Consider the following 19562-nt stretch of genomic DNA (forward strand, 5'->3'; position numbering starts at 1 on the left):
CCCTGTGGGAGTTTCAGTGATTAACACTGAACCCTGTGGGAGTCTCACTGATTAATACTGAACCCTGTGGCAGTCTCACTGATTAACACTGAACCCTGTGGGAGTCTCACTTATTAACACTGAACCCTATGGGAGTCACACTGATTAACACTGAACCCTAAGGGATTCTCACTGATTAACACTGAACCATATGGGAGTCTCACTGATTAACACTGAACCCTATGGGAGTCTCACTGATTAACACTGAACCCTATGGGGCTCTCACTGATTAACACTGAACCCTATGGGAGTCTCACTAATTAACACTGAACCCTGTTGGAGTCTCACTGATTAACACTGAACCCTATGGGAGTCTCACTGATTAACACTGAACCCTGCGGGAGTCTCACTGATTAACATTGTACCCTGTGGCAGTCTTACTGATTAACACTGAACCCTGTGGGAGTCTCACTGATTAACACTGAACCCTGTGGGAGTCTCACTGATTAACACCGAACCCTGTGGGAGTCTCACTGATTAACACTGAACCCTATGGGAGTCTCAAAGATTAACACTGAACCCTGTGGGAGACTCACTGATTAACACTGAACCCTGTGGGAGTCTCACTGATTAACACTGAACCCTGTGGGAGTCTCACTGATTAATACTGAATCCTATGGGAGTTTCACTGATTAACACTGAACCCTGTGGGAGTCTCACTGATTAACACTGAACCCTATCAGAGTCTGACTGATTAACACTGAACCCTGTGGGAGTCTCACTGATTAACACTGAACCCTATGGGAGTCTCACTGATTAACACTGAACCCTGTGGGAGTCTCATTGATTAACACTGAACCCTGTGGGAGTCTCACTGATTAACACTGAACCCTGTGGGAGTCTCACTGATTAACACTGAACCCTGTGGGAGTCTCACTGATTAACACTGAACCCTGTGGGAGCCTCAGTGATTAACACTGAACCCTGTGGGAGTCTCACTGATTAACACTGAACCCTGTGGGAGTCTCACTGATTAACACTGAACCCTGTGGGAGTCTCACTGATTAACACTGAACCCTGTGGGAGTCTCACTGATTAACACTGAACCCTGTGGGAGTCTCACTGATTAACACTGAACCCTGTGGGAGTCTCACTGATTAACACTGAACCCTGTGGGAGTCTCACTGATTAACACTGAACCCTGTGGGAGTCTCACTGATTAACACTGAACCCTGTGGGAGTCTCACTGATTTACACTGAACCCTGTGGGAGTTTCAGTGATTAACACTGAACCCTGTGGGAGTCTCACTGATTAATACTGAACCCTGTGGCAGTCTCACTGATTAACACTGAACCCTGTGGGAGTCTCACTTATTAACACTGAACCCTATGGGAGTCACACTGATTAACACTGAACCCTATGGGAGTCTCACTGATTAACACTGAACCCTGTGGGAGTCTCATTGATTAACACTGATACCTGTGGGAGTCTCACTGAATAACACTGAAACCTATGGGAGTCTCACTGATTAACACTGAACCCTATGGGAGTCTCAATGATTAACACTGAACCCTATGGGAGTCTCACTGATTAACACTGAACCCTATGGGAGTCTCATTGATTAACACTGAACCCTACGGGAGTCTCAGCGATTAACACTGAACACTATGGGAGTCTCACTGATTTACACTGAACCCTGTGGGAGTCTCAATGATTAACACTGGACCATGTGGGAGTCTCACTGATTAACACTGAACCCTATGGGAGTCTCACTGATTAACACTGAACCCTATGGGAGTCTCACTGATTAACACTGAACCCTATGGGAGTCTCACTGATTAACAGTGAATCCTATGGGAGTCTCACTGATTAACACTGAACCCTGTGGGAGTCTCACTGATTAACACTGAACCCTGTGGAAGTCTCAATGATGAACAGTGAACCCTATGGGAGTCTCAATGATTAACACTGAACCCTGTGGGAGTCTCACTGATTATCCCTGAACCCTGTGGGAGTCTCACTGATTAACACTGAACCCTATGGGAGTCACACTGATTATCCCTGAACCCTGTGGGAGTCTCACTGATTAACACTGAACCCTGTGGGAGCCTCACTGATTAACACTGAACCCTGTGGGAGTCTCACTGATTAACACTGAACCCTGTGGGAGTCTCACTGATTAACACTGAACCCTGTGGGAGCCTCAGTGATTAACACTGGACCCTGTGGGAGTCTCACTGATTAACACTGAACCCTGTGGGAGCCTCACTGATTAACACTGAACCCTGTGGGAGTCTCACTGATTAACACTGAACCCTGTCGGAGTCTCACTGATTAACACACGGACCCTGGGGGAGTCTCACTGATTAACACACGAACCATAGGGGAGTGTCACTGATTAACACTGCACCCTATGGGAGTCTCACTGATTAACACTGAACTCTGTGGTAGTCTCACTGATTAACACTGAACCCTGTGGGAGCCTCACTGATTAACACTGAACCCTATGGGAGTCTCACTGATTAACACTCAACCCTATGGGAGTCTCAGTGATTGTCACTGAAACCTATGGTCGTCTCACTGATTAACACTGAACCCTGTGGGAGTCTCAATGATTAACACTGAACCCTGTGGGAGTCTCACTGATTAACACTGAACCCTGTGGGAGTCTCACAGATTAACACTGAACGCTGTGGGAGTCTCACTGATTAACACTGAACCCTGTGGGAGTCTCACTGATTAACACTGATCCCTGTGGGAGTCTCACTGATTAACACTGAACCCTAAGTGAGTCTCACTGATTAACACTGAACCCTATGGGAGTCTCACTGATTAACACGAAACCTGTCGGAGTTTCAGTGATTAACACTGAACCCTGTGGGAGTCTCACAGATTAATACTGAACCCTGTGGGAGTCTCACTGATTAACACTGAACCCTGTGGGAGTCTCACTTATTAACACTGAACCCTATGGGTGTCACACTGATTAACACTGAACCCTATGGGAGTCTCACTGATTAACACTGAACCCTGTGGGAGTCTCATTGATTAACACTGATACCTGTGGGAGTCTCACTGAATAACACTGAACCCTATGGGAGTCTCACTGATTAACACTGAACCCTATGGGAGTCTCAATGATTAACACTGAACCCTATGGGAGTCTCACTGATTAACACTGAACCCTACGGGAGTCTCATTGATTAACACTGAACCCTACGGGAGTCTCATTGATTAACACTGAACACTATGGGAGTCTCACTGATTTACACCGAACCCTGTGGGAGTCTCAATGATTAACACTGGACCATGTGGGAGTCTCACTGATTAACACTGAACCCTAAGGGATTCTCACTGATTAACACTGAACCATATGGGAGTCTCACTGATTAACACTGAACCCTATGGGAGTCTCACTGATTAACACTCAACCCTATGGGAGTCTCACTGATTAACACTGGATCCTATGGGAGTCTCACTGATTAACACTGAATCCTGTGGGAGTCTCACTGATTAACACTGAACCCTGTGGAAGTCTCAATGATGAACAGTGAACCCTATGGGAGTCTCACTGATTAACACTGAACTCTGTGGGAGTCTCACTGATTAACACTGAACCCTGTGGTAGTCTCACTGATTAACACTGAACCCTGTGGGAGTCTTACTGATTGACACTGAACCCTATGGGAGTCTCACTGATTAACACTGAACCTTGTGGGAGTCTCACTGATTAACACTGAACCCTATGGGAGTCTCACTGATTAACACTGAACCCTGTGGGAGTCTCACTGATTAATACTGAATCCTATGGGAGTTTCACTGATTAACACTGAACCCTGTGGGAGTCTCACTGAATAACACCGAACCCTATCAGAGTCTGACTGATTAACACTGAACCCTGTGGGAGTCTCACTGATTAACACTTATCCCTATGGGAGTCTCACTGATTAACACTGAACCCTGTGGGAGTCTCATTGATTAACACTGAACACTGTGGGAGTCTCACTGATTAACACTGAATCCTGTGGGAGTCTCACTGATTAACACTGAACCCTGTGGGAGTCTAACTGATTCACACTGAACCCGATGGGAGTCTCACTGATTAACACTGAACCCTATGGGAGTCTTACTGATTAACACCGAACCCTATGGGGCTCTCACTGATTAACACTAAACCCTATGGGAGTCTCACTAATTAACACTGAACCCTGTTGGAGTCTCACTGATTAACACTGAACCCTATGGGAGTCTCACTGATTAACACTGAACCCTGTGGGAGTCTCACTGATTAACATTGTACCCTGTGGCAGTCTTACTGATTAACACTGAACCCTGTGGGAGTCTCACTGATTAACACTGAACCCTGTGGGAGTCTCACTGATTAACACCGAACCCTGTGGGAGTCTCACTGATTAACACTGAACCCTATGGGATTCTCAATGATTAACACTGACCCCTGTGGGAGACTCACTGATTAACACTGAACCCTGTGGGAGTCTCACTGATTAACACTGAACCCTGTGGGAGTCTCACTGATTAATACTGAATCCTATGGGAGTTTCACTGATTAACACTGAACCCTGTGGGAGTCTCACTGATTAACACTGAACCCTATCAGAGTCTGACTGATTAACACTGAACCCTGTGGGAGTCTCACTGATTAACACTGAACCCTATGGGAGTCTCACTGATTAACACTGAACCCTGTGGGAGTCTCATTGATTAACACTGAACCCTGTGGGAGTCTCACTGATTAACACTGAACCCTGTGGGAGTCTCACTGATTAACACTGAACCCTGTGGGAGTCTAACTGATTCACACTGAACCCTATAGGAGTCTCACTGATTAACACTGAACCCTATGGGAGTCTCACTGATTAACACTGAACCCTATGGGAGTCTCACTGATTAACACTGAACCCTGTGGGAGTCTCACTGATTAACACTGAACCCTGCGGGAGTCTCACTGATTAACACTGAACCCTATGGGAGTCTCATTGATTAACACTGAACCCTATGGGAGTCTCACTGATTAACACTGAACCCTGTGGGAGTCTCATTGATTAACACTGAACCCTGTGGGAGTCTCACTGATTAACACTGAACCCTGTGGGAGTCTCACTGATTAACACTGAACCCTGTGGGAGTCTAACTGATTCACACTGAACCCTATAGGAGTCTCACTGATTAACACTGAACCCTATGGGAGTCTCACTGATTAACACTGAACCCTATGGGAGTCTCACTGATTAACACTGAACCCTGTGGGAGTCTCACTGATTAACACTGAACCCTGCGGGAGTCTCACTGATTAACACTGAACCCTATGGGAGTCTCACTGATTAACACTGAACCCTGTGGGAGTCTCACTGATTAACACTGAACCCTATGGGAGTCTCACTGATTAACACTGAACGCTGTGGGAGTCTCACTGATTAACACTGAACCCCGTGGGAGTCTCACTGATTAACACTGAACCCTGTGGCAGTTCATCATTTCGTTTTTTTGTTTTTTTATGCGTTGCTTAATGTTTAACATAAATCATAAGGCAATATATAGTATCGTAATTGTATAGTGAATATACAGCAGTGTGGTATATAGTAGGGTTGGTAGAATAATACAGTGTAATATTACAAATCTAATATTTTACAGTCTAAAGTATAGGGTAGTGTATAGTAACGCATTGTATAATTCAAGGGTGGGTTTGTCTATGCCCGTGTATATTACGGTGTATAGTCGTGTAATGTAGAAAAAAGTTTAGTTGGAGACATATCAATATAATGCATAATATTAGAGCTTACATTGGGCTGTGTATATTATATTATACAATGTAGTTTAGATTGGAAGGTATAACATTGCAATGTATAGTAGTCTAGTTTATAAAATAGTTGTAACGCAACACAGGACAGAGCAGCGCATCGTGGATGTTTCTCTCCCCTCCTGCGTTCCAAGCATAGATGGACTCGTCCGTCTGAACAAAGCTCGTCGCTTTCCGTGGTAGTAACGTTGAAAAGAAAAAAACCGCCACCCATTTTTTCGCCATATGGCATTGTAATGTATAACGACTTATTGTTAGTAGCTCAGCTGATTGGAGAGTATATAGAGTTTATTGATAACATTGATGGAGTTTATACTTAGTTTTTCACATAGGTTTATTGTATGATAGTTGGGTAGTTGCAGTCCTTTAGCGTCCATATACTAAATGCCTCTGTTGATATATAAACTTCGACTTTAACATAGCTATTTCCGTGACCAGTCACATGCTAATCCCTCACATTAACATCATGCTAATCTCCCAGTTACAAGCTAATTTCTGACTTTAACATCCTGCTGATCCAACACTTTAACACCGCTATTTCAATGCTAAATTATCCTGTTTCATGTGTAAACACCTTTGGCAAGGCGCTTTACTTCTCCCACCTAGCTTAAAAGACGTTGCGAATCTTAGCAGCGTTCATTGAAGCGCTGTCTTCCCGACAGTTCTGTTCCTTCATCTGAAGAAGGCTACTTGAGTTGTGGCCGAAACGTCGTGAGAATTTATTTTATCATGTTTTATTTGTATTATTTTATTTCCATTCTACGTAACTTTACCGAAAGAACCAAGAAGATGAATCCCTGCAGTCACGAAAGCTTTAAATAGAAAATTAAATGCTAAGTCATTACTTGTCAGTTAAACAAGACCGCGCATCTGAAATCACGCGATGCGGTGACCGTCTTTGTTTGATGAATGGATGAACGAAGTGTGGGTGATGGTTAATGCTCCTAGACGAGATTAGCAAGCTATTGTGATTCATTTGTGGCAAGCACTCTGTAATGAGGGCATGTTGCTGCTGCTGCTGCAGTAGAAGCGTGGGAGATTGAGGAATTCTCTCCCCCTGTTCTGCATGGGCATCTTTTTCTCCAGTTTCCTCCGATGTGTCATTGATATTGGCCAAAATTTTACACTTCTGAAAAAGATAACTGCAAATCACTTAATTTGGACCGCACTCAGCAGCAACATCACCCCTCTACTACGGTAACTTGGTAAGACCCTCATGAACACAGAGCCTTGCGACTCAGCCAGGCTTTGTTGCAGGCTAAACCAGCCTAACGATGAGAATAATCACTACCGTCTGCGCAGCTCTCTTCGCTGAGTCACGGTAAACTTTTTTCCCGAGCCTCTGTGGGAGTGCACCGCACATCGCTATCCTCCTTTGTCCCTTGCAGGGCGCCATGACCTCGTGTGGCAGCGCCACCAGAAGATGCAGGTCATGTTTGAGAACGTCCTGCCTCAGGGTTACGCCATCACGCAGAGGTGCAGCCTCGATCAGGTGCGTCCTTGTGTCTGTGTGTCTTTATGTCTGTGTGTTTTTATGTCTGTGTCGGTCTTTGTACGTGTGCTACATATACGTTGTGAGGAGTGGTGGCGCAGTGGTTAACACACTGCGCTTAGAAACGAGCGACCTGAATTCGATTCCCGCTCAGTCACCAACACCAGTGGCGATTATCTGAACCGGTCCTATGTCTCTCCTAGGTCGACTCAGCCTCAAATGAGTACCTGGTGTAGTGTTTAAATATCCCAAATTGAAGAGACAAAGGTGGCCGGACGTGGTGCTGGCCACCCACCTCCTCATGTGCCGTGCTGGCCTTCAGAGGTGGTCGCTAACAGCACGTGCCCCAGCAGTCTGTTAAGACTACACGGGGGATCTTTGATCTTTGTCCTAGTTCGTGTATAAGTGCCCAGAAGATAACAACCAACTTTAATGAAGAAAATATATCGGGAAACTGCCTGGCAGCTAATTGGGCCTTCCTACTGAAATAAATAAATCTATCAAAATAATATCGAGATGTTTACGTTTAAGATTTTACATTAATGTTGGGGATCTTGTACTAAGCAACTCAATTAATTTAGAAGTCATCATTCCCCTCCCCCGGCTGCCTGTCTCGCTTAATTGTTCAACGCATTGGCCAGATGTCCAAATATTGCCGTCAGTTGACTGAGTGTCGTTTTCTGTGACGATCAAACAAGTGGCGCGTTCCTCTGTGTGGCTTTGAGACTTTGAAAAAAAGGTACCTTAGCACTAGTTATCGTGTAGGGCTTCACTGCATTGTTCTGGGAGAGTTCCACTCGCAGTTTTTATCTCGTGCAAGGACAGTGCAATTTGGATAACAATTCTGGACAGTGGACAGGAAGTGATGTCATGATTCTTGGAGGTGGTGGTGGCTACGCTGGTGCTACACGTGGTTGGTGGATCACACACTGAGAAGATGGCGTGAATTTCAGTTCCAGTGGGCGTCAGAAAGGAGCCGCACCCTGGCTTGCCAGGAGCGGGTGGTACAGCAAATGTAGAATCCACCTGTTCCGTCTGTATAGGATATAATGTTGCCCCCTCACACGCGTGCATTTTCTCCGGTTGCTCTGGTTTTCTGCCACATGTGAACAATCATTAATTGGCCGAGAGCACATTTATATGTAGAGGACTGCAGAGCTTGGGCAATTGTTGGTAGCACCGTCTCATGGTATGCATTGCTGCTGCCTTCGCATCTATATGTGATTCCTCCTCGTGTCTCTGAATCCCTCGCTATGTCTCTCGTCGAAAGCCAGCAAATAACTGTGCAGTGATCGGGCATTACAAATTACCATTAATATTAATTTTGATTTAAAGCCTTCGTGACTGCAGGGATTCATATTCTTGGTTCTTTCGGTAAAGTCACGTAGAAGGGAAACAATAAAATAATAAAAATATAAAACAACAAAATTATCTGTGGTAGTAGTTACATTAGAGAAACCAAACGACATTCGTGAACACAAAGCAGACCTAAAACACGGTAGGACCAATACCTCGGCCGTGGCAGATCACTGTTATAATTCAGTAGGCTCACATGACATTGACTTCTCCAAGACAGAGGTTCTTTGCAAGCCATCTGGCTACCATGAGAGATTCGTTCATGAGGCTATCCACATATACAAACACAGAGACAATTTCAACCGAGAAGATGGATTCTGGCTTAGCAATCATTGGAAGGATTTGATAAACCATTTCGGGTCTTAATTGATTGTTCACGCTTACGGTGGCTTTCAGACCGCATCCATTATTTTCGTCTCCCCCCTCATCTTTTCTGAACATAGATGGACTCGTCCATCTGAACAAACTGTAAAATCGCTCTACGTGGTGCTAACGTTAATAAAACCGCCACTTTTTTCAAATTTTCTTGCTGTGGTTTTCACAGCTGATGATGATTGCTTGTGTTGCAGTCGAAATGTCGTAAGAATTTTATTGTTTAAATTTTTATTATTTTATTGTTTCCCTTCTACGTGACTTTACCGAAAGAACCAAGAATATTAATATTTTCATTACGAGACCTCCTTTGCCAGTAACAAGATCTAGTAATAGGTTTTACCCTTTTAACTGGCACAAAAACTGAAACCTTTATTCAAGGCATCATGTTTGCAATAACCACAACACAAGCAGTCAAAAGGCAAACAAAAAAGACAACTCAGATAATAATATGCACTGTCCTTGAATTTGATTGGTCCACACCCGAGACGGCTTTTCTTAGAGCCTAGTCTCCACTGGTGTTGGACCAGAAGACGCCAAAAGGCGTACAACTCAAAAACAGCGCACTATCAGAGTATTGAGGGCTCGGGGTGAGCATTTAACACTCAAACGGTCATCATCACCTGATGATGACCGTTTGAGTTATGGTCGAAACGTCGTGATAATTTTTTATTGTTTTATATATATTTTGTTATTTTGTTGTTTCTCTTCAACGTGACTTTACCGAAAAAACTAAGAATAGGGTAAAACCTGTTACTATTACAATATTAATATTATTCATCGGAGTAAGTTGTTGTTATTTGGACAATTGCACAAAGTGAACCTTCTGTCCCGTGGATGGGAATGTATAGGAGGAAGACGAGTTTTGGAAGAGCATGATCAGTGACTACCTCAAGCCTCTGGAGGAAGATAACGATCACAGGAAACGCGTGAAGCAGGAACTCTTCGAGATAAGAAACAAGGTACTGGCAACGCGTCATCGCGAGTACCGGAGATGCTTCGATAACAGAAAAATTGCGTTCCAGCGACAACGCGTTGTGCAAACAGCAGGCGTTAAGCGAGTACTTACCGTACTTGGCATGTGGTAGAAGAAGATTTAAACGGCATTGAATTACCTATGCCTTATTATTCCTACGAATTAATTGTTAATTGTTCCAATAATCCGCTAATCCTGTAAAATACATGAACAATAAAACAATAACAACAGAAGTGACCATTTGGCGTCGAGAGTGGACAGTGGGGGAGAAAAATAAATGCACAAAGAGGGGATCCATAAACAGCCCGGGGTCATCCCCCCGCCACTCGGCCAATGCAATGTAAATCAGGCCTGGTCTGTCTGTCCCAACGTGCAGGGCACTTTCGTCTACTTCATGATCAATGCACTGTGGCTGGTGGCGACCCTGGCACTGCAGTTCGTGGGAGCCGACCTCTACATCCAGATCCCGAGCACGAAGAACGAGGGGACGGTCATCGACGTGCTGCCCCTCGCCTTCATGTTCCTCATCACCTTCTCCAGCATGCTCATTGTCCAGTTCCTGGCCATGCTGTACCACAGGTGAGGAGGAGGGGAGGGGGTCGACCCATGCGTGGCCATAGGGGGTGTGTGTGCATGCCGACTCAGTGACCAACAACAGTAACGATTATCTGAAATGGTCCTGGACCTCCCCCCTTGTGCCGTACCGGCCTTCATAGGTGCCACTCGCTGACAGCACTTGCCCCAACAGTATCTTAAGGCTATCCAGGAGATCCTTGTCTTTGCCTTTATGTGAGTGTGGGCAGTGTGCTTATGACCAGCTCCGGTTTCGCAGCCGAGGTCTCACTCCGAAACAGTCGGGCAGCATTATCTTTTCATCGGCTGTGTAACACTGGGTGGAAACTACTTGGTTTGTCATTCCATGCGAAGCTCCGGATTTTCTTTGACCACATTGATATCTTCCCTTCTTTATTCTTTCGAGAAGGATGTTGAGGTGTCTAAAGTAACATCTGCACCGGTTAGAAACATTCAGGTCACCCTGCCTACAATGCATCCTGGGTTTAACCAGACTGGATTGTGTCAGGAGCTCACAGATTCTTAAAAGATCTAGACACATTCCCATTGGTGAGCTCCTCTCACAAGCGTGGCTGTGTTGGCTGGGTCATGTAGCCCCCATGCCCAGCCACTGCATGGCAAAGCAGCTATTATTTGGCAGGATAGATCAGACTAAAAGGGCACGGCATGGGCTAGGGAAAAAAAGGAATGATATGGTACAAGAGGATATATAGAGATGAGTGGACTTGCCAATAACTGGTACCAGCGGTCTCAAGATCGGCCACTCCTGAGGAGATGCTACTTGGCAGTTGGAGGCAGTCGCCCACCAGCAATAATGGAGGGCAGAGGAGCGATGCTCGCATCCATAAGCAGAGCACCGGGCAGCTAAACACAACAATTTGGCACAGTAGGGGTCACAGCTGGTGCATTGTCAGTCATCTCAGTCAGTCAACCATTGGCTCCTAGGTCTGTCCCGTTACCTCCTGACATTTTGCCACCGTGGCGCCCCGTGCCCCTCCCCCTTCCCCTCCGTGCCCCCCCCCCCCCTCTGCCCCCGTTCAGGTTGTTCACGCTGCTGCACGTGCTCTCCTACGTGGAGTCGTCGTCGTCGGGCCAGCAGTCAAAGAGGGGTGCTGTTGGTCGAGACAACAAAACATTCGTCAACGATGGAGACAACGATGACGCTCAGCAGCGCCGTCTCAGAGAGATTGTCTTACAGATCCCTGGACCCCCTCCTCACACGCCGCACGTGGGTCCCTTCCCCGCACACAGCACATGGACCCCTTCCACTCACGGCGCACCTGGACCCCCTCCTCACAAGCCGCAAGTGGCCCCCCTCCATGCACGCTGCTCGTGGACCCCCTCCTCGCACGCTGCTCGTGGACCCCCTCCTCGCACGCTGCTCGTGGACCCCCTACTCGCACGCTGCACGTGAATCTCTTCCTCGCATCCTCGCACGCTGCACGTGGACCCCCTACTCGCATGCCATACGTGGACCCATGCACGTCGTGGTTTATCAATGACGGTGCGGTCAGTAAAGGTGCAGCCCTGCAAGATGCTTCCCTTGTTGGAAGAGGTGGGAGTTACCCACGCTTTACCCCACCACCGCATGCGACCTGCTGATCGACCAACTGTGCTGTATCCATTTACGCAGCTGGGTGGACAGAGGCAGCGAGATTTAAGAAGCTTGCAGCGTCGCTCCAAATGCCAGGCCTAAGGATCGACCTCTAGATCGCAAGTGTGGTGACGTGTTAATTGCAGCAGGGCAGCCTCTCATTACAATGGAATGCAGTCAAAAGGGCTGCTGAACAACAACAGTGGACATCACTTGTGATATCATCGGCTAAAGTAAATGTAGGGGCTTTGAAGCTGCTCCTGGCCGCGGACAGAGAAGTCGCTTCTATGTAGCAGTGGTCAGATGAAGGAAACGTCCTGTTGTTGTTTGTATGTTCAATTTATTTTGCACTGCACTTAGCCAACCATGCTATCAGGGATGTAAACATCACCCACACATAGACTGTCCCGTTAACCATAGAAGTTGATCAAATCACATTTTTACGCCTGATTAATTTAGAGGTCGAGCGACCCACATGGGAAATCTTGTTTTTAGAAAGGTTTCTCTACCAAACACAGAAAACGATTCCCCATATCGCTTTAATAGCCTTATGGAGCTGTTAGTGAGCACCTAATAACGGCAGGCACAGCACACAAGGTGGGTGGCCAGCACCAAGTCAAACTGCATTACCGCACCATTTTATCATTTGAGGCTGAGTCGACCTAGGGGAGGCCCAGAACCGGTTTAGATAATCACCACTATTGTTGGTGGCCATGAGTGGGAGTCGAACTAGCGTCCTAAGGCTCAGATACTTGTGCAGGGCTATGAACACGAGTTTTATTTCATGTTCACTGATGGTCAGATATATATGCCAACATATTTATAGATATTTATAATACTCTTTGGTTCTTTCGGTAAAGTCACGTAGGTATAAAATAAAATAAATCATGACGTTTCTATTGCAACACAAGCAATCATCATCAGATGGGAAACCCAACAGCAAGAAGTTTTTTCTACTGAAGTTGGAGAGAGATGCCATGGTAAGAGGTTTCTAGGTAAGAAAGGGGGGCGGGGCAAGGGGGGGGGAAGAGGGGGTGTGTGGGCTAGGGGGAGGGGATCGTTGCGTGGACGCTAGATTGATATGTATAATGTGGTTTGTTTACAGAGATGTAGAGTTACATTGAGACTGTGTGGATAAATAAAACAAGACAGAGAAGAAGCAGTCATCCATCCAGAGCACCACGTTCAGATAGTTTCCCCAAAATATTGTATTGGAGATGTGAATCCATAATTTTAATGCTAAGGCAATGTTTCGCTGCTATTTGCCGCTGAGAAGATGTTATCTCCCTCGATCGGTACACAGGAGGTCATGGGTTCAATGCTGGACCCTGGCGGTGCCTCTGTTATACTTTTGGAGTCGGCGTGTGCTCTCGCTGTGGTGGTCGGAGCTTGGGTTTTTATCCGGGTTCCTTGGTTCAGATGATTAGACTGCTGTTATAAATTCTCACGTGTGGTGATATCAGCTACTGCGATCATCAGCTATCATTACGTGTGACAAGCTCGCCTATGAACAAGAGCTAAGAGCACAGTTGAGTTTAACTGGTAAATAAAACTGTGAATTCCCTTGCACCTTCTGAGGACGGTAGTGTCTTGGTCAACAGGTCACTTACCAAACGCTTAACGATCGATCCAAACCTTTTAGGTCCACGCTTCGCTGGGCGCGTATAGTGGTTACGCACACGTTCAGCTCTGTGTCTTTCTGGTGGATGCGTTGTCGGGCTGGTCCCATGGTGTCTGAAACGTGGAACAGCACGAAGGCGTTGGTGGTGAGCGGTTAAACGTGCACTCCTCCCCTATCCCCCCCAGATGAATGTAGGTTGCACTCCTCTGCTTGACAATAAATCCCAAAGGTTATTTTTAGTTTATAACGTCGCGATTTATAGCTTTTGTTAAACTTGACAAGATTACGTTTTAGTTCATGGCAATGAGAATAGAGTTCATTTGTAGGAGAACATATTTGCACGATGCTATTTAAGTGAATTAACATACAATGTGGTAACACGGCACGTACTGATTATATGCACTTTATTGCCTATTGTTTTTTACTTTGCACAAATATAGTTTACTGAACTTTTGCAAGCCGTTATCAGTCATGTATTCTCGACTGCTTGCATAGAGATAGTGGCGCAGCCCTGCAATGAATCACCCCTCCGGGCGATTGAGACAGCCTGCCACCTACAGATTGCGCAACAGCGCCACACACGACTTCCAGCCGTTTGAACTCGGTCGTTGGTGTAATTTGCATTCTTATCTGGAGTAAACCAACCTCCAAATCTACATATCGCTGGGTTCACAGTTTAGCGCGCTAATCAATACTGCACCACTCACTTTAGCATTGCCACATCCAAATAAATAAATGCGTATGCACCAACCGCTTGAAATAATGCCACATCGCATAGTCGTCGTGTCGACAATTAGAGAGGTAGCCAGGTTGCTCAAAGATCAGCGCTGGACTGGTACCATTGAGAAGCTGGGTTCAACCCCGGCTACTGAAACTAAACTTTTATTTTTATTTTACCAGGTAAAGTCCACTAAGATATACAGCTTTTTTTTAAATAAGCGACCTGGCCACAAATAATAGCTCAACGAAGTGGATCATTAATCACGTGTACATTTGTAGCAGCAGTCAAATACTCTAAACGCACTTTGATTCCAAATATGGAGAACAATCCCAGCGACCACGAAGAGAAAGAGGCATGCAATCTCCAAACAGGCAACGCATACAACAGGCATAGCAGGCGAGGTAGTTAACATCTCCTAGTCACCGTGGTACCCTGCCTGTGACTGGCAGGGCTCTCCCGGTATAGTTAGCTGATGGCCTCAGCCCGGTCACCAACGATTCAAAGACGGATTGTAAAAAAACTAATTAATTGGTATTGGTTGCCACGTGACCACTTGATTTGATTTGCTCTGACGGATGGTGGAGAGTATATCTGAATATTGCCTTTATACTCAAACCATCTAACCCAAAGTAAACAGACAGTCCTCGACTTGCGAGCGTCCGACTTACGAACGCCCGCTTCCATGAAATATATTTAAAAAAAGAAAAATATTGATTTAAAATGCGAACTCGTAATTGCAAACTGAACTGCCGACTTACGAACCGTTCGAATTTCGAACAGGTCTCAGGAACGAACTAGGTTCGTAACCCGAATACTGCCCAGAAATAACTTCTGCTCAATAAGTTTGTGGTCATATATAGTTACTAATTATTGTTAACATGGGGATAGTACATTTTTGTGATGTAGGTGCTGGATGTGGTCATAGCTGGGATCCTATCCTTTTCTATATTTATAGAGCACCTTTGGTCAAGGCACGCTTTCCAACATTTAAAAGCTGTAACAAAAACAAAGTGATTTATATGGCAAGGGCAGTGCAAGGGCCGAGGAATGAGTGTCCCGAACAGAGGACATGTGGCTTCATGCAAGAGATATAGGGAAGGAACGGAACAAAATGGAACGGTGGGGAGGGAAGAGGATGGGCTATTAAAAAGAGGTGAGGCCTTCAGAGAGGAATGGAAGGAGGTTATGGAGGTGGCCTGCTTCATGTTCAAGTATCTCTCTATTTACAAAGTTCGATTTTACGAAATTTCACGTTCATGCAATTGACAAATTACGTGTTCTAATGCTGTACTGTGCTGTGTGATTGTCACGAGGCCCCCATGGTGTCAGCCAGCGCTGGTCTCAAACCCTCGGTACCCACTATATCTGTTTACCTGCTATGAAGTAGGGGCATTGCTCGAAACGTCGACAATTATATACATGTCCTTTCAATGCATTGTTGTTAACGAGTGTGTTGTAGAGGAGGTTAATTGACCATACTTCACCACGCTGACCAAACCGGGTTGGTGGAGGTAGGTGAACATTATATAAACGTGGAAAGGAAGGAAATACGGTACATTATTTGAATTAATACGCACACAGTGGGGAGCACAGGCGTTGCCTCTGCCAGTGCTCTCAGTCAACCCACCGCTCCTGGGTCTGTCCCGTGAACTCCTCCTGCACCCAGCTGGCACAGCAGTCAACCCATAGCACCTGGGCCTGTCCTGGGACTCCTACCAGTAGCAAGCCTCCCACACTGCAAGTCGACTCAAAGTGCACTTAGCCTGTGACAAGCGCCGTGGTGACGTCACCACCACTTAATGGCGGATGGCGGCTGTTGTTAATGCACGGTGGAACAGAGTTCAGCTTCCAATGAGTAGGATGGTACGGTGTATGTGTGTATAAAGCAGCAGCACTGGAGAGACAAAGGTGGCCGGGTGTGGTGCTGGCCAACCACTCCCTCGCGTGCCGTACCGGGTTTCATCGGTACTTCTTGCTAACAGCACTTGTCCCAACAGCCTGATAGAGGCTATACATGAGTCTTTGTCTTTGCAGTGGTTTGTGCACTGCGCCACGGTCTCTGTGACCTTTATTGCACTGAGGTCCAGGTCGTTATAGGTCCAGCCTTGACGAACGCCTTTCAACGTATTGCATGCGTCTCCAAATTATAAGACGAATCCCAAAACATACATATTTGGCCTCACACAAGACAAAGATCGCCCGTATAGCCTGAACAGACTGTTGGGGAAAGTGCTGTAAGCGAGCACCAATGAAAGCTGACACAGCACACGAGGGTTGGGTGGCCAGAACCACGCCCGGACGCCTTCATCTCCCCAGTGGCCATGTTAACACATTACACCGTACCGGGTAATAATGTGAGGCTGAGTCGAAGTTAGGGGAGGCCGTGAGCAGGAATCGAACTCGGGTCACCAAGTTCGTAGCGCCGAGCGCTGCTCTTCACAATAACAAAAAGTCGCCATTCGCCACTAAGTGGTGGTGACGTTACCATGACACTTGTGCCAGGCGATGTGCACTTTGAGGCCACGTGAATTGTCGAAGACCCTCTAACAGTAGGTCACAGGACAGACCCAGGTGCCATGGGTTGACTGAGATGACTGGCAGATGCACCACCTGTGCCCCCTATTGTGCCAACTTCCTGTATTTTTTTCGACCCGGTTATCCGCTCATTGTTGTGAGCGTCGCTCCTCTGCCCTCCGCTGTTGTTGGAGGACGATTGCCTCAAACTTCCCAATAGCGTCTTCTAGGTGCACGTAGCCTGGCACTGCACAGTAGCATCCTTAACGAGCCTCCTCGCTCACACTACACGAAGCTGCGGGTCGTGCTCTTACATGTGGACGTCTCCTGGATTATAACTTTTGCTTTAAAATGCACAAGCCAAATGTGCGTCTCAGAATCGGTAGACCGCGGTAGAATGGAGAAGGATGTTGGAGTGGTGGTGCCGCGCCTGGCACATTAAAATAACAACCCGCCGAGCCGAGTTAGATAGCAAGACACGGCTAACATCTGCAGTGGCGAAGTGATGACACCTTGGATGAAGGTGAATCATTCCAAAAGCACGATTAATGATGATCCGTACCTCCAGATTCCTGGCTGGCTGCTGGCTGGGCGCCTCTCCACTCCAACCACAATTACTCCACTGTTAGTGGCTGATGTAGGCCGTTGCTACAGAAACTAGCTGGATAACATAACTGGCTATGCGGGATTATTTGTCGAACAAATGAAATTAAACGGCTTAAACGGAAGTCCAGCAGACGTCTAATAATAGTAATAATTATAATCATTATTAATTGGCATAGATAGCGACACCGAAAAGGTGGAAATAACGAATAGAGAAGACTGACCACGGCTCATTTAAAATCGCTCTAACTTTTAAATGTGCTCCTATCAACGTAATTGTTTTGCCAAGATGCTTGTTTCCTAGATGTGCGTGTATGTATATATATATAACCTCAGTCTTTGCGTTTTATTATCAGAATCAGAATCTTTAGTTATCCTGGAGAAATATGATAAGCTATGAAGATATTTTTCAGAGATGTCCAGTAGGGATGGGTCAGAAACTTAAACGATAGGAGTAAGCAAATCACTCAAGATAAATGTATCAATAAATGAAAAACTAAAAAAGCTATTTAATTTGCCAGGTAAGGCCCACTGACTTATTAACTATTTTCAGAATAGACTTGGCCACAAATGATAGCTCCACAAAGTGGCTTATTGTGTGGACATTGTATTGCAGGCAGACACTACACGCACATTGTTGATTCTGAATGAGGAGGGAAAAACCAGAGGACCCGAAAAAAAATGCACGCGACCACGGGGCGAGAGAGTGAGACATAAACTCAAAATATACTGAAGGTCACGGGACAGACCCAGGGGCCATGGGCTGACTGAATTAGATGACTGGCAGATGTACCACCTGTGCCCCCTACTGTCAACTTGCCGCATTACATCTGCCCGGCGCTCCGCTCGATGGAGTCGGGATCTAACCCACGAACCTCGTGCAGATTATTGTTCGTGCTCCGAGCGCAGGAGGACTAAGAGACGAGTCTGAACACGGACAGCTGTCGTTTGCTTGCGTGGCTGAGCTTCGTGACCTGCGAGACGAATCCACAGCCTGCCGCGTGTGCGGTGATTCACAGGCGATTCGTCATCCCACTTGCCAGGCCGTCAGCGCTCCGCAGGGCTGAGGGATTCGCGGGGAGAACGGGATGATGGGGAAATATGGAACCGATTAATTTGTTTTTGTTGCTTTCTTATTTATCCATACGAGTCGCACTGAACCGTGGGGCATTTTTAGCTGCGAAGCAACTGTGTACCGCATAGTAAAGGTTTTTTTGGATTATTTCGCGTAAATATAAATGTGTCGTTAACCCACCACCACCCGACACAGCTAATCAGCAAGGTTTGTCACCTAAACAAAACGTGCCAATTACTATGGGCAGCCGCCCCGCTAAGGCGGTCACAGTAGGACGATTGGGATCGGTAAGAGCAGTGTTCTTCATTTCAAGGCCCACGGGCCAATGGCGGCCCCAGGTGGCCTTCAGTGTGACCCCTGACAGCACATGGATATGAAAACACCCCTTGCAGGTGAGGCGGCTCTCAGACTGATGTCATATCGGCTGAAGTAGCCTCCCTCTGAAAATGAGTGAAGAACACTGTTTTTGGATCAGGAGGAAGTGGTGGCAGAACCTTCGAGAAACCTTTGAGAAGGGACATGGACCACGGGGGCCCTGGGTGACTGTGCAACTCGCCCTCCCACCTATACTCACCGTTGTCCTTCACCAACGTGGTTAGGAATGGTCAAAGTCCAACACGCTCCCCACATACCCCCGACCGCGATTGCGGAATTAAACAACGATGAGGCAATTAAGGATTGCCCCTTGCTGTGGCTGAACGCTATCGCGGGATGAATGTCAAGGCAGGTGCGCGGACTTCATCCCAATCGATACACTTTGTGAGCTTTGCAGTTGCAGGGATAATCAAATCACGTTCCTCTAATCACCTCGATAAGGCTTCTCACCGAGCCAGGTTGTTTATAAGTCAACATCCCCTTATCCATTCA

This window comes from Petromyzon marinus, unplaced genomic scaffold, assembly GCF_048934315.1.
Source record: "Petromyzon marinus isolate PM22_M1 ecotype Great Lakes invasive population unplaced genomic scaffold, UKy_Petmar_22M1.pri1.0 PM_Scaffold_46, whole genome shotgun sequence".
Taxonomy (NCBI): Eukaryota; Metazoa; Chordata; class Hyperoartia; order Petromyzontiformes; family Petromyzontidae; genus Petromyzon; species Petromyzon marinus.